Source organism: Grammomys surdaster, unplaced genomic scaffold, assembly GCF_004785775.1.
Source record: "Grammomys surdaster isolate TR1022 unplaced genomic scaffold, NIH_TR_1.0 125852, whole genome shotgun sequence".
Taxonomy (NCBI): Eukaryota; Metazoa; Chordata; class Mammalia; order Rodentia; family Muridae; genus Grammomys; species Grammomys surdaster.
In genome coordinates, this window is record NW_021620678.1 from 1,153,065 (window position 1) to 1,166,934 (window position 13,870).

Below are 13,870 nucleotides of genomic sequence, written 5' to 3' on the forward strand. Positions count from 1 at the left end.
TGGAAAGGGATAGAGACTCAGGTCCTCAAATATGTGGCTCTCAGGGCCCATGTGAGGTTTGTTGTTTGGTTGGTTTTGCCAACCAGGAGTTCAATGAGTGTCAGCAGAATGGTCAAGATATTGGGTGTAAGACAAAGATCTTCCACTAAGTCCTCAGAATATGGTTAGCTTTCCGTCCTACCTATGGAGAGGGTGGAAAGGCTACCAGGCATGGTCCACTATGTCTCAAGAATTTGCTAGAATTTTTATTTACTCCCTATGGAAGATTTATGACAGATTTCTCAATCAAGAGTCAGTACGGGGCTGGAGAGATGGTTTGCAGAGGACCCAGGTTCAGTTCTTGGCAGCCACATGGTGGCTCACGACTGTAATTCTAGTTCCAAAGAAACCAATACTTTCTTGCAGCCCTTATGGAAAAAAAAAATCAGGTTCAAGCCAGGCATGGGAGTGCATGTTTGTTGTCTCAGCACCTGGAAGGTGGAAGCAAGAAGATCAGGAATTCATGGTCACATGTGGCTACACAGCAAGTCTGAAGCTAGCTGGGACACATGGTCCCTGTTTCAAGGAACAAAGGAAGGAACAAAGAAAGGAAGGGAGAGAGGGAGGGAGGGAGGGAAGGAGGGAAGGAAGGGAAGAAGGAAGGGAGGGAGGGAGGGAAAGAGGGAAGGAGGGAAGAGCTCATGGACATGAACCAGTGAATGAGACCCTGTTGCTCTGTTTGGGGTCTGAGACTCAAACCCAGGTCTTCGTCATCTCTAAGGTCACAAAGTCATCAGTGCCTTGCTGTGTCTCACTGGATACTTGCCAAGGTAGACCCAGGGCCTGTTAGTATCTAGAAGTCAAAATGTCAAAAGGAAGATCACACAGGCAGGATCTATTTTTAATCTGGGTGTGGAGGCAGAAGCTCCTGGGCAGGGAGGAGGAAGAGGGTTGGCTCGTACCTTTGCGGGGGCCCAGAGGTCTTCCTTCCCTGTCTCAGAGGCTCATCAGGTTTCAGGCAGCAAATGTAATGAATGACTTCCAACAACACAAGTCATTAGGAAAGCCAATAAAGATGTGACAGATCTGGTAAGAACAAGAAACAGCTCAGGTGTAGTGCTAGAAGGCCAAGGGCGGGGATTCCTTCAGGTCACGGATGAATCAGCCTGGCAGCCACCCATCCTTGGGTGGGATCAAAGGTATAGCCAGCTTGCACTCAGAAGATGCCTTCAAAGGATGCGTACTAATTAAAGCATCTACTGAGCCAACATCCTTTGACTTATTCGCACGCCTCGCCACGCTCGTGAGCTGGTGCACATGCTCCTCTGCTGATTGGAGCGGCAGTGCTGCCTTCCATGCTAGCCACTCCAATCAGATTCCTTCTTGAGGAGATGCTCATGGGATGGCAGCGCTGTTTCTCTTAGCTCATTAGCGGGGTCTAGAAGGTCATGGAGACCTGAGGTTCAGGGCACAATCTGTGGTAGGAATAGAATTCTTCTGTAAATGGAGAAAACAGCATTAGCAGCAGATAGATTGAAGAAATTGAAGGAAGAAAGAGGAGATGCCTCGGTGAGGACCTCCTGTAGGGAACGCCTGTGAGTGCAGGTCAGAAGGACTGGCACCTGACACCCAGAGAATCAGCCCTTAAAGCTGGATGCTTGCTCAGCACTGTAGGAAACAGAGGAAGGGCAGTCAGGTCAGTAGATATTAAATGTTCATGTTCAAGGGATGGTGCTTATGAGATCCTTAAAGGATTCCCTCAACAGAGATCACTCATTCACACACAAATCATCCATTTATAGGGTTTTTAAATTTTATTTATTTATTTTATGTATGTGAGTACACTGTGGCTCTCTTCAGACACACCAGAAAGAGGGCATCAGATCCCATTACAGATGGTTGTGAGCCACCATGTAGTTGCTGGGAATTGAACTTAGGAACTCAGGACCTCTGGAAGAGCAGTCAGTCTTAACACCTGAACCATCTCTCCAGCCCCTGTAGTTTTTCATTAGAATTAAGCCAGGAGGTGGTGGCACAGGCTTTTAATCCCAACATTCCAGAGGCAGAGCCAGGAGGATCTCTGAGTTCAAAGCCAGCCCGGTCTACGAGCGAGTTCCTAGACAGCCAGGGCTATACAGAGAAACTCTGTCTCAAGAAAAACAAAGAGAAGAAGAAGAGAGGGAGAAGGAGAGAGAGAGAGAGAGAGAGAGAGAGAGAGAGAGAGAGAGAGAGAGAAGAGTTAGACCATGCATGGTGGTATATACCTAAAAACCCTTGGGAAATGGAGGTAGGAAGATCAAATGTTCAAAGATATCCTCAGCTTTGTAACAAGTTCAAGGCTAGCCTGAGCTACATGAAACAGTGTCCCCCCCAAAAAAAAGGAGAATTCCAGTAATAATTCTAAATTAAAAGATGAGGGGCTGGTTGTACTGGTGTACACCATTAATCTCAGCATCTGCCTGATCTACAAAGCAAATTACAGGTCACCAGAGCTGTACAACAGTGAGATGCGGCATGTCTCAAGACAAAAAATGAAACTGATTGGGTATGGTGACAAATATCTGTAATCTTGGCACTCAGGACACTGAGACAGGCGGTTCATAAGTTCAAGGCCAGCCTGGTCTACACAAAGAGACTCTCAAAAGTAAAAAGAGGAGGAAGAAAGGGAGGAGGAAAAAAGTAAAACAGCACATAAAAAAACCCACCACCACCACCAATTATGTGTACATATGGGCATAGGTTATGTGCACATGCGTGTAGGTGCCCAGAGCCAGAAAATGGCGCCAGTTCCCTTGGAATTGGAGTTAGTTATAGGTGGTTATTGATAAACCAACCTGCCTCCATCTTAAGTTTGAAAGCCATCTTATAGCAAAGTTCAACTAGGTTCATTCCTGTTTATGATTAAACCTCTTTCAAGGATTAAGCTATGCCCCATGTATAACCTCAGCTACACATTTCTGTACTTCCTGTTCAAGAAATGGCAGCCATGCCATTCTTTCAGGAGCTCATTGTGACCAACTTGCTATACTTTTGTTCTGCTTCTGTAACTGCTTCTGTGCCTGCCAAAGCCCCCATGTGGAAAGCCCGTCCTCCTAAGCTGTAAAACCCTCATCTTCCCGGTCCAGGGTAGCTCTCTAAAATCTGTGCTGGGGAGACAGGCTGCTGGACCAGTTCTGTTCTGCTGTGCACAATAAAAAATAAACCAATTTGGCTATTTGAGTTAGTAGTCTTTTGTTTGTTTGTTTGTTTGAGATAGGGTTTCTCTGTGTAGAGAACGCATAGAACAAAAGTATAGCAAGTTGGTCACAATGAGCTCCTGAAAGAATGGCATGGCTGAACTGGAAACCGACTCTCTAGACCAAGCTGGCCTTGAACTCACAGAGATATGCCAGCCTCTGCCTCCAGGAGTGCTGGGATTAAAGGCCTGCACCACCATGGGCTAACTGAATTGGTGGTCTTTTACTTCTGCCTGCTGGGGTTGGTTGCTCTGAGCTAATTGCTGCAGATTCTGGGAACTGAACTCGGGTCTTCTGCAAATGTAGTATGTGCTCTTAACCAGTGCCCCATCTTTCCAAACCCTAAAATGTCTTAAACATTAAGAACTGCTTCATACCCAGCAGGCCTTCCTTCCTCCCGGATACTAGAAAAAGCCAGTCTCAGCTACACTGTGATTGGACCATAGGTGGGCACATGACCTATGCTGGTCCAATCAATCTCAAACTCGTGCCCCCCCCCCCGGGGATTCTGGGATACAGCTGTCGGGATGGTGAGGAGGGCTTGTCAGCGCTGCAGGTCCGCTGGTTTCCTACTGCAAGAAACTGGTCTGAAGAGAGAGAGACCAGCTGAAAAGGAGCCAGAGCGGAGGCACCTGCCGCTTGCTGGAGCCAGAGCCCTGACGTCACCCAGGCCCTCCTTAGTTCCAATTATCATTTGATCCCCTCGGAATTGGGTTCCTGTCGCCCCTGACTGAATGCACCCTGACCTGCCCCTACCTGCTTTTCCACAGCATGCTAAAGAACACATTAAACCTTGGAGGAGATGGCTGCCCCCCCCCTTTTTTTTTAAATGCTATTACTTTCTTTGACCAGAATCAAGGTCCAGATGTGTCTCTCGTGACCATTAACTCTTTTCTATGCGGGAAGGCCATGGGAGGAACACAGGCCTTTGTTCCCAGAACAGTGCCCCTCCTCCTGCTCAGGGCTGCTTCCTTGCTGGCTCAGATCCCAAAGCACCATTTCTGGCCCGTGACTCACAAAGTAAATCGTCTGTAAGTGAAAAGCCTCTTATCATAACTTTGGCAGGAAAAACAAGGTGGCAAGCCAGGCAACATTCTTCACGCTGGAGGCCTACCAGTGCCAAGGGCTGCTTTGGACACTGCGCATGAGCAACGTGTACTCGCTCAAAAGCTGCGTGCGCTTGCTTGTGTCCGCACCAACTGCTTTCCTGTTCTGTGCGCTCCAAAAGGGACACCGTGCAGCGTTCAACAGTCCTATCTGATCACGGAGGCATGTCCGTGTCCTGTCTGGTGCCCGGCGTAATCTTTCTCCTTATCTTGGCAGCTGAAGGGCAAACATTTTGGCAAGAACGTGACAGTATTCATTTGCTTAGAAGATAGTGGCATCCAGGGATGGAGGGCCTTGTCTTCTGTCATTTTGCACCTTTAGGAACAAGTTAATTTAATCTTGTGGTTTTGAGACAGGGTTTCTTGTAGCCCAGGCGGGACTGGGCCTCACTATATATGTGAGGATAACCTTGATCTTCTCTCAGGCTTTGTCTCCACCTCCCCTATACTGGACTAACAGGCGTTCAACACCGTACTTGGTTTTATTTATTTACTTATTTTGGTTTTGGTTTTCTCTTTACAAGTAAATTTTATTTACGACAGAATTGACAGCTTTAGTTCCTTTGGTGACATTTGGCCTCAGCAGCCCAAGGGCGGTGAGTCTACCCTCAAGTCACAGTCTGCCGCTGCTACAGGTTCCGGTTTTACCCCAGGAAACACTAGCATCTTCTCACCTACCCAGTCAGAGTCGAGGAGAGCAGGACTCTGTGAGGGCAGAAGAGTATGATCTGCCCTTTCTGCCTTAGCCCAAAGCCTGTTTTGCAGAGACTCTGCCTCCCCACCCCCACCCCTGTTGCCCATCTCGTGGTGCAGGCTGTTAAGCATGGGCAGCTGTGCACTAGCCAGTGGGTGAGGAATGGATGCAGGTTGAAGGGGTGCTGTGTGTCTGGTTGTTGTTGTTGTTGATATTAAGGTGGCAATAGGAGAACCTATTGGGGATGCTCCAAAGGCGCTAAATGGGAACCCCACAGTCTTCGGCCCCATTTCCGGTTACTCCAGGATAGTGCATGATGGCCTCTCCTTTGCTATCCTTTGCCTCCAGCAGGCCAGAGTTCATCTCCTAGTCAGCATTCTCTTCTACAGGCTTGGTACCACCCTTAACATCAAGTACAGACCTTGACATAGTTGGTGTTTCAGGGCTTTGGCAAAAGTCCACTAAACTGGTGGGAGCTGGAGCCACCAGCTGGAGCTATTCATGGAGCCGAGCAGCTGCTGCCCAGGGATAGGGATGGAGCCCGGGCCCCATGTATGCTGGGCAAGCACTCTCCTAACCCGGCCACATCCCTGGAAAGACTAATGGGTCCTGTATTAAAAAGCATCATTTCCAGGCTGGGTGTCATGGCATATGCTTAATCCCAGCAGAGGCAGGCAGATCTCTGGGTCTGAGGACAGCCTGGTCTACATAACAAGTTCCAGGACTACCAGAACTACATAGAGACACTCTATCTCAAATAAAACAAAAATCATTATATTTCCATGATTATTATTGGTTATTCTGGGGGGGAGGGAAGGGGGATGAGTTGGTTATTTTTTTTAATCGATTTTAAATATGTGTGTGTGTGTGTATGTATGTATGTATGTGTGTCACAGGCCGGGAACTTCACCACAAAGAGCAGGCTGACTGGCCCCCATGCGTCTAGGGCTCTAACGCCTGTCTTGCCCTCACTAGGAGAATCAATCATCCCTGAGTTTTTATGTTGGTTCCGGGGATCTAAACTCCGTCTCCAGGCTTGCAAGAGCAGCTCTTTACCAACAAACCTCCCAAGCCCTTTAATGGAACACGTTTCCATGGCTTCAGACTGTCATGCCTCAAGGTTTTAATGGCTACATACGCACAACTAGGAGCGATTAGATCGCTGGTCCAGCAAATGAAATGTTCCCCTAGCCCTCGTAGACCTTGTAATGCTGCACGTGTAAAATCATTCCCTAAAGATTGCTAGTTTTGTCTTAGAGCGTACACTTCCAATCTCATGCTTTCTCTGAAGAACTGTTCATTATTTTCAGATTAGTTGCTTTTCTTTTATGTTCGTTTGTTTGTTGTGTCTTCCCACACCCTATACATACTGAGATCAGAGCACTTGTGAATATCCCTTCTCTATCATGTGAATGTAGGAGACTAAACGTGGCTCATCCCACTGCTCCTCTAGGTGCTCCTCCAGCTTGGCCACAAACACATTTATCTGCTGAGCCCTCTCTCTGACCCTTAGACATTGTGTTTTCATTGTTATCCTATAACAATGAAAGAACCCTCTGGCAACATTGATTCACTTTTTAAAGTCATAAATACAATGTAATATAATAGCAACAAAGCACACTCAAAAACAAACCAGTAACCTGAAAGCAGAAAGCAGAAGCCGTAGACCAATCAGAATCTTCCTCATTCCTTTCTTAAGGAAGGTATCTCCTCTAAGTAGTAATTTTAAAGATTTTATTTTTGCATAGTGGCTTAAAATCTTAATACCAGCAATGTGTGTATGTGGGGGGGGGGGAGGGTTGTAAAATCCTGGCAGAGTTTAAGATCAAGTGGGTCTACATAGTAAAACTCTAATTTTCTATTTTATTAAGTTCTTCGACAGGTTTTGGGTATGTGTGAGTGCCTTTATGCAGGAAAGAAGTAGAGGCAGATGGTAAAAACAATTAAATTATTGAAGGGAAAATATTACTGGATTTCTAGAACGCTCTGTTTTCTAAATTTTCCTTCCCTCTATTACAGTTTTGTGAAATAGAGACTCCCTGTTCAGCCCTGGCTTAGTGGGAATTTACTATGTGGGCTGGCCTTGAACTCACAGAGATCTGCAAATGCCCAGATTAAAGGCCTGTGCCACCTGGTCGTCTCCTTTCCCCTCCATTCTTAATTATTTTCATCTGCTAGTTGGTGACCGAATGACAGAGGATAGGCTAAAATTTAGCAAATGGTCTTTTGTGTCCTAGCTTGGACCCTGATGCTAACTTCTACCAGGATGTGTCCTCTTTAGGGTCAGGACATAAAGGTAACCTAGACACCAACACACAGTAGATATTCTCTCCCCTTTCCTTGCCTTATTTATTGGTACAGGCGTTCAGAGACCGTGATTACAACTGAATGGCAGGAAGATGCTCCCGCTCAGGGTTGCTCCCAGAAACCCCTCCTCTCCCTCTCTGAGTACAGGATGGAGTCAGATTTTCCATCTTTGAGGTTCGCTGTGAACATGTGACTTGCTTTGGCCAATGCGATATGAGCATAGGTGACATCACTTCCATACAGAAAGCTTTTAAGAGCCATAGCAGTCAGCATCTCTAGGTGTTGCCGGCTCATTGAGGGCCACTGAGTGCAAATGCATGATGGGACTCCTCGCCCCGCCCCCCCCCCCATACTTCTCATATGTAGAAAAAAGGCTTCCTAGAGTCAAACCCCTTGGTTCTTCCAGCATGACCTAATCCTCTGGTGGCCCAAAGGAAAGCCACAGGTTAACAGGTTGCGGGTCTGTTGCCAGGCTCCCTCTCTGAAAACCTGCATCTGCCTTCTGGAATCCCAAGTCCGGGCCCTTCCATTCTCTCCTGCGAGGGGTCTCGGCGCTCCCCGTACTCAAGCCAGCCTTGAGTTTACTCCTTACTACTCACGCATTGGATATTAGAAATAGTCTTCGATATTGGTATAGATTTGTAGCTTACAAAACTATTCAATCGCAATCTTTTATCACTGGAGACATCGCTGGCCCTCGATCTAAGTAGTTTGAAATGCCAGGGCTTACGTGCCGTTCAGAGCTCTGAGGTGCACAACCACTACTAGAAATCTGCACAATCGTGGCCCGGATTGTCGCAGGCGTGGAAAGTGACCGCAGAGATTGTGGCGCCCCGGACCCTGGCTCCCCCTGCAGGCGGCAGCCGGAGAAGCAGCCGCGACAGGAATAACAAGAGGACCCGCCCTGGCGTCCCACCCGGAGACTGCGCAGCTGCAAGGTGGATGGCGCGGCCCCATCCATCCTCAGCTGGGCTGTTCTCCCGGAGGCTGACCCACCAGCGGATCCAACGGAAAATCTGGGGGTGGCCTGGGCCTAAAAGAGCGAACCAAGCCTACAAATTCCATTGTGTTTCCAGTCTCGGGGCTGTGAAACAGGAAAGGAGAAACGGGTCCCGCTTCTCAGACGCCAAACTGCAACATACTGCAGAGCATGCAGCCCAGAACCCCCGGCATGACCGGGGGTACCGGTACCGTTCTGGCCAAGAGAGAAAAGGCTGTGAACCCAGGGATCAACATCGGAATGACCCTGAAAGCTGAAATCCTTGAAATCAGTTAATGATTTGTAAATGAAATGGTAGATGATCAATGGACGACCAAATAGTAGATTGTAGCTAGGTGATAAGGTCACAGATTAGTGATGTATAGATGATACGTGATAGATGATATGGATGATAGATGATAAATAGGTAGATCGAATGTATATACATGATAGATTCAGATATAAATGCTGGTTAGATAATTCTACAAGCTTTCAAAATCAGTCAGCCTGAGTTGCCTTTTAGACCCAGCCTCAAAACACCACCACAGCAAAAGACATTGTTTTGTTTCATGTACTCAGCTGTCTCCTCGCCTTAACTCACCGTGTGTGTGTGTTTAAATAGCCTTCACTCAGCCCCACCCCACCCCGTGTGGATTTTATTGTTGGTTTTTGGGTTTCTGTTTGTTTAGGCTGTTTTTTTCCTAAGCTTATTTTATTTATTTATTTATTCATTCATTTATTTTATGTGAGTACACTGTCGCTGTCTTCAGACATACCAGAAGATCTCATTACAGATGACAGTGAGCCACCATGTGGTTGCTGGGAATTGAACTCAGGACCTCTAGAAGAGCAGTCAGTGCTCTTAACCACTGAGCCAACTCTCCAGCCTCTGGTTTTTTGTTTTGGTTTGGTGTCTTGTTTTTTTTGAGACAGGGTTTCCTCTGAGTAGCTCTGTCCTGGAACTTGTTGACCTCATACTCAGAGACACATCTGTCTCTGCCTCCCCAGTGCTGGGACTAAAGGGGTGTGCCACTACTGCCTCGCCTAGTGGCATCTTCTAACAGTCAGATCTGCTTCTCTGATGTGTTATCCCCAGCATCACATACACTGACTAGAGTCTTCATAAACACATGGTACTGTTGATTAGAGATGAAATGGACCCCCTCCTCTGCAGCGGCTGGGGGAGGATGGCCTTGCTTTGTCATAGAACCTATTTGGAGAACAAGTTCAAGGAGCAGAGGGGAAGACTGACACCCACAGACTGGTGCTCACTCCTGGACACCTGGGAACATGGCAGGCATTGCCAAGTGAGATCAGGTGGTGATGGCTATAGGCCCTGACAGGTGGTGGGTCACACGGGCACTTCTGCACTTCTGTTCCGTTGTATAAATGAGCACATTAGTTCCTTCAGTGCTGGATGTGGGCCCCAGCTGACTTGTTAGTTTATTATCTTATTATTATATTAGCTATTATTATAGAATGATTGGCTCTTGGTAGGGGCAATGACTGGAATGTAAATAAATAAAATAATTTAAACAAAAGAATGCTTGACTCACACATGCTGAATATTATGTAAATATTCACTGTTGCCAGGAGTCAGGGCACAAGCCTAAATCTGAGCACTTAGAAGGTAGAAGCAAGAAGATCGAGAGGATGAGGTCATCTTCCACTATGCAACGAGTTTGAGGTCAGCCTGGGCTATATGAGACCCTGTCTCAACAAACAACAAACAAACAAACAAACAAAAACAGTGGTCCAGGGAAACAGCCCACAGATAGAAGTGCTAAGCATGGTGAACCAAGCTGGATCTCTAGAATCCAAATGATGGAAAGAAATAACTGACCCTTGAAAGCAGCCTCTGCCCTCCACGCGTATGTAACATAGCCTGCATGCATGCCTGCATTCACACACTGGGATGGCTATTCTTGGTTGTCAACTTGACTCTTTCAAATGAGCTACAATGCAGAAATGGAGGGCACAGCCAAGATCCTGAGCTTGAGGAAGGAAGACACACCTTCACTCTGGGCCAGACCTGCTGGAAGCCTACGTAAGGACAGTGGGAGAAGGAAGGGTTTGCTCTGTCTGCCTGCCCTTGCGCTGTTCTCACATCCATTCCTTCGCTGCTGCTGGAGCAGTCTTTTGGATTCCACCATACATAAGAGACCTTGGGAGACTGAGAAACTACCAGATTTTTGGACTTTCCATTTGTAGCTCTGGCCATTGTTGGATTAGTTGGACTGCAGCCTGCAAGTCATTCCAATAAATTCGAGAGAGAGAGATGGGGGTGGGGGGAGGAGGGAGAGATTTATTCAATAAGTTCTGTGACTATCTAGAGAGCTCTGACTAATATACACACACATATACAAATAAATAGTCAGCATGACTTCTGTAACAAATTTCTGTCTGTTCTTTAAAATAGTACATTGAGGGGCTAGAGAGATGGCTCAGAGGTTAAGAGCACTAGCTGTTCTTCCAGAGGACCTGGGTTCAATTCCCAGCACTCATAGCTCACCACTATCTGTAACTCCAATTCCAGGAGTTCCGACAACCTTCATACAAACACATGCAGGAAAACACCAATACACATTGTTGGATCCTGAGATCCAAACAGGAAAGACGTGCTCCCACAGAAACACTCAAGGACGGGGGTTCAATGCAAAAGCAAGAGGTTTACTGATCCAGTGCACTGGGGTCCCCCCCTCCCCACAGCACATAGCCTAGAGGAACCCCCGAGCTAAAGCTGAAAGCAGTTTTTATACAAATTTTCACAGGGTTTACCAGGGGAGTTTTAAAATCACCTCTTAGACAATGTTAACCACAAAAGCTGACCTTAACCGGCCACTCCCACGCCCGGTTGTCTGGCAACTCAGATTTGTTCATTATCTTGTGACAATGAGTGTTAGCTAAGTCTATCTTATCATAGCTCCTGTTTACCCAGGTTTATTGCACTAAGGGCCCAGCTTTCTGATAACCTTTTACTTTTCTGATCTTGGGCCCCTCTCCTGGAATGTGTGTGTAAGTCTTTGGACTGCACTTCTCCCGGTACGTGTCTCTAGAGAAGTTAATTTTTAAGTTTAGGCTGAGACCTGAGATTCCTTGAACATAAAAAAGAAAGAAAAAGCTCTATTTTGCAAACTGGGTATGGTGGCACACATGTTTAATTCCAACCTTTCTGCCCTGGACGTGTCAAACTCTGACATCACAGGAAAATGGCAGCCAGGTTTGCCTCACCAGCTCCACAGTGCTGTAAAAACAGACTCCACAGAGAAAGACCTTTCACAGTGCTTGCCCTATTTGGTCTAAGCATTGAGTTACAGTGTAACTGTCACTGTACACTGTGCCTCTGGGCAGATAAGGGCAGAACCCTGAGGTCTCTGGTACCCAGGGACAAGTACTGGTCCAGTAAGTGTGCACTGGGCTGCATAGCCAGACACAGCAGTCTCTACTTTTTTTTTTTTTTAAAGATTTATTTATTTTACTCATGAGTACACTGTAGCTGTCTTCAGACACACCAGAAGAGGGCATCAAATCTCATTAGGGATGGTTGTGAGCCACCATGTGGTTGCTGGGATTTGAACTCAGGACCTCTGGAAGAGCAGTCAGTGCTCTTAACCACTGAGCCATCTCTCCAGCCCAGCAGTCTCTACTTTTAAGACAGATTCTGTTTCTTTGTCATATTGGCTTGTTGGTTTTGTTTTGTCTGCTTATTTTTTGCTTTTTCATACAAGGTTTCTCTGTGTAGCCCTGGCTGTGTTGGAGTTCACTTTGTAGACCAGGCTGGCGTCAAACTCACAGAGATCTTTCTGCCTCTGCTTCCTGAATGCTGGGATTAAAGGCATTAATCACCACCACCTGGATTTTTTTTTTCTTTACTACTTGTGACTGTGTGTATGCATGTATGTTGGTGTTTGGATATGAATGTAGGTGCCTGCAGAAGCCAGAGAGGTTGGACCTCCTGAGTTGGAATTACAGGTACTTGTGAGCTGCCTAAAATGAGACCTTAACTCTGATTCTCTGCAATATATGATCTTAACCACTGAGCCAGCTCTCCAGCCCCTGGGACATTTTCGCTTTTACTTAAACCAGCACACAACCCCCAGGAGCCATTTGTATTTAAAGACAAACCTGCTGCACATTGAGAGCTCATTGATTTAAAAAGGGAGGTTCTTGATTGATGGCTTAGGGTTGAGATCTCATGATGCTTATGCAGACGACCAGAGGTTCCCAGGCCCAAATTGGGCCACTTGCATCTGCTCGTAACTCCAGCTCCAAGGCTTCTGGTGATTTTGGCCTTCATGGGCATCTATATAACAGACAGTGGGATAAAAAGGAAGTTTACATCCTTAAGAAAATGTCTTAGGAAGGAAAAAGGCAAGCTGGGTCTGGTGGCACAAGCCCTTAAGCACAGCACTCCAGAGGCAGAGACAGGCAGAGCTCCATGAGTTTGAGGCCAGCCTGGTCCACTCAGTGAATTTCAAACTAGCCAGGACTAAGCAATGAGATCCTTTTCTCAAATAATTTTTCATGAAATGTGAAGAGAACAATCAAACGGAAGATAGGTGAGGGGATACAGTCAAGCAACAGGTACATAGATACCCGCTCATTGGGAACAGACACCTGCCAGAGAAGACAGTGTCACGGTGCCCCCCCCCCCACACACACACAAAGTTAAAAATAGAACCAAAGAAATGGTTCAGTTAGCGGAGTGCTTACCTAGCAGTCACAAAGCCCTGAGTTTGATCCCAGCATCACATGAAGCAGGCATGGTGGCACAGATCTGTAACAGAGTATTTGAGAGATGGATGCAGAAGTTTCAGGAATTCAAAGTCATCCTCAGCTACACAGTGAGTTCCAGGCCAGCCTGGGCTACTTGAGCATGTTTCATAAGAAAAGCTAAATAAAGTGACTATATGGTCTATTGATTTCACTGCGGGGTATACACCCCAAAGAGCTGGGAAGGAGTTTCAAGGAGAGGTTTTTCTACTGGCATTTGTAATTGCATTAACTCACAATAGATGAACTATGGAGGAGATCCAAACGTCTATCAGCAGATGAATGGAGAAGCAGAATTCACAGAGTGTATACTCGGCTCTCCTCAAACTCCATCCACCATCCACTGAGACCTTGAACAGTTGAACCTCCTGCCTCCACTCCCCACGCGTGGAGTTAACGGCTGGGAAATGAAACCAGGGTTTACTAAATACTAGACAAATATTCTAAGCCTCAGCCCCAACCTCAGCCTGTATTTGCCATTAAAAAAAAAAGTTGGGCTGGATGGCGGTGGCACATACCTTTAATCCCAGCACTTGGGAGACAGAGGCAGGTGAATCTATGAGTTCGAAGCCAGCCTGGTCTACAGGGCAAATTCTAGGATGGCCAGAGCTACACAAAGAAATCTTGTATCAAAGAAACAACAAACAAACAAAAAATTGTGCAAAGTATTGTTAAGGTCCAAGAATCACTGAAGGAAGACCTCAGACTCAAATGGTATGCATAGGCAAAGAGTGTTTATTCTGAAGAAATTACCATCATTCAGAGGTCAATCCCAGACAAAGGCACACAAGCCTTT

General features: G+C 46.6%; 1 long non-coding RNA gene across 2 annotated transcripts; it reads right to left on the bottom strand.

Moving 5' to 3' along the window:
* Positions 1–897: 897 nt before the first annotated feature.
* Positions 898–13,638, bottom strand: LOC114640885. Of its 2 annotated transcripts, XR_003714217.1 has the most exons (4): positions 13,312–13,628; positions 13,015–13,078; positions 12,427–12,604; positions 898–1,065 (listed from the first exon to the last, which is right to left on the bottom strand). It is a non-coding gene; the product is annotated as an uncharacterized LOC114640885 (long non-coding RNA). The 2 variants fall into 2 exon arrangements; XR_003714216.1 differs by lacking the exon at positions 898–1,065 and having other exon boundaries at positions 12,180–12,604; positions 13,312–13,638.
* Between the last annotated feature and the right edge of the window lie 232 nt (positions 13,639–13,870).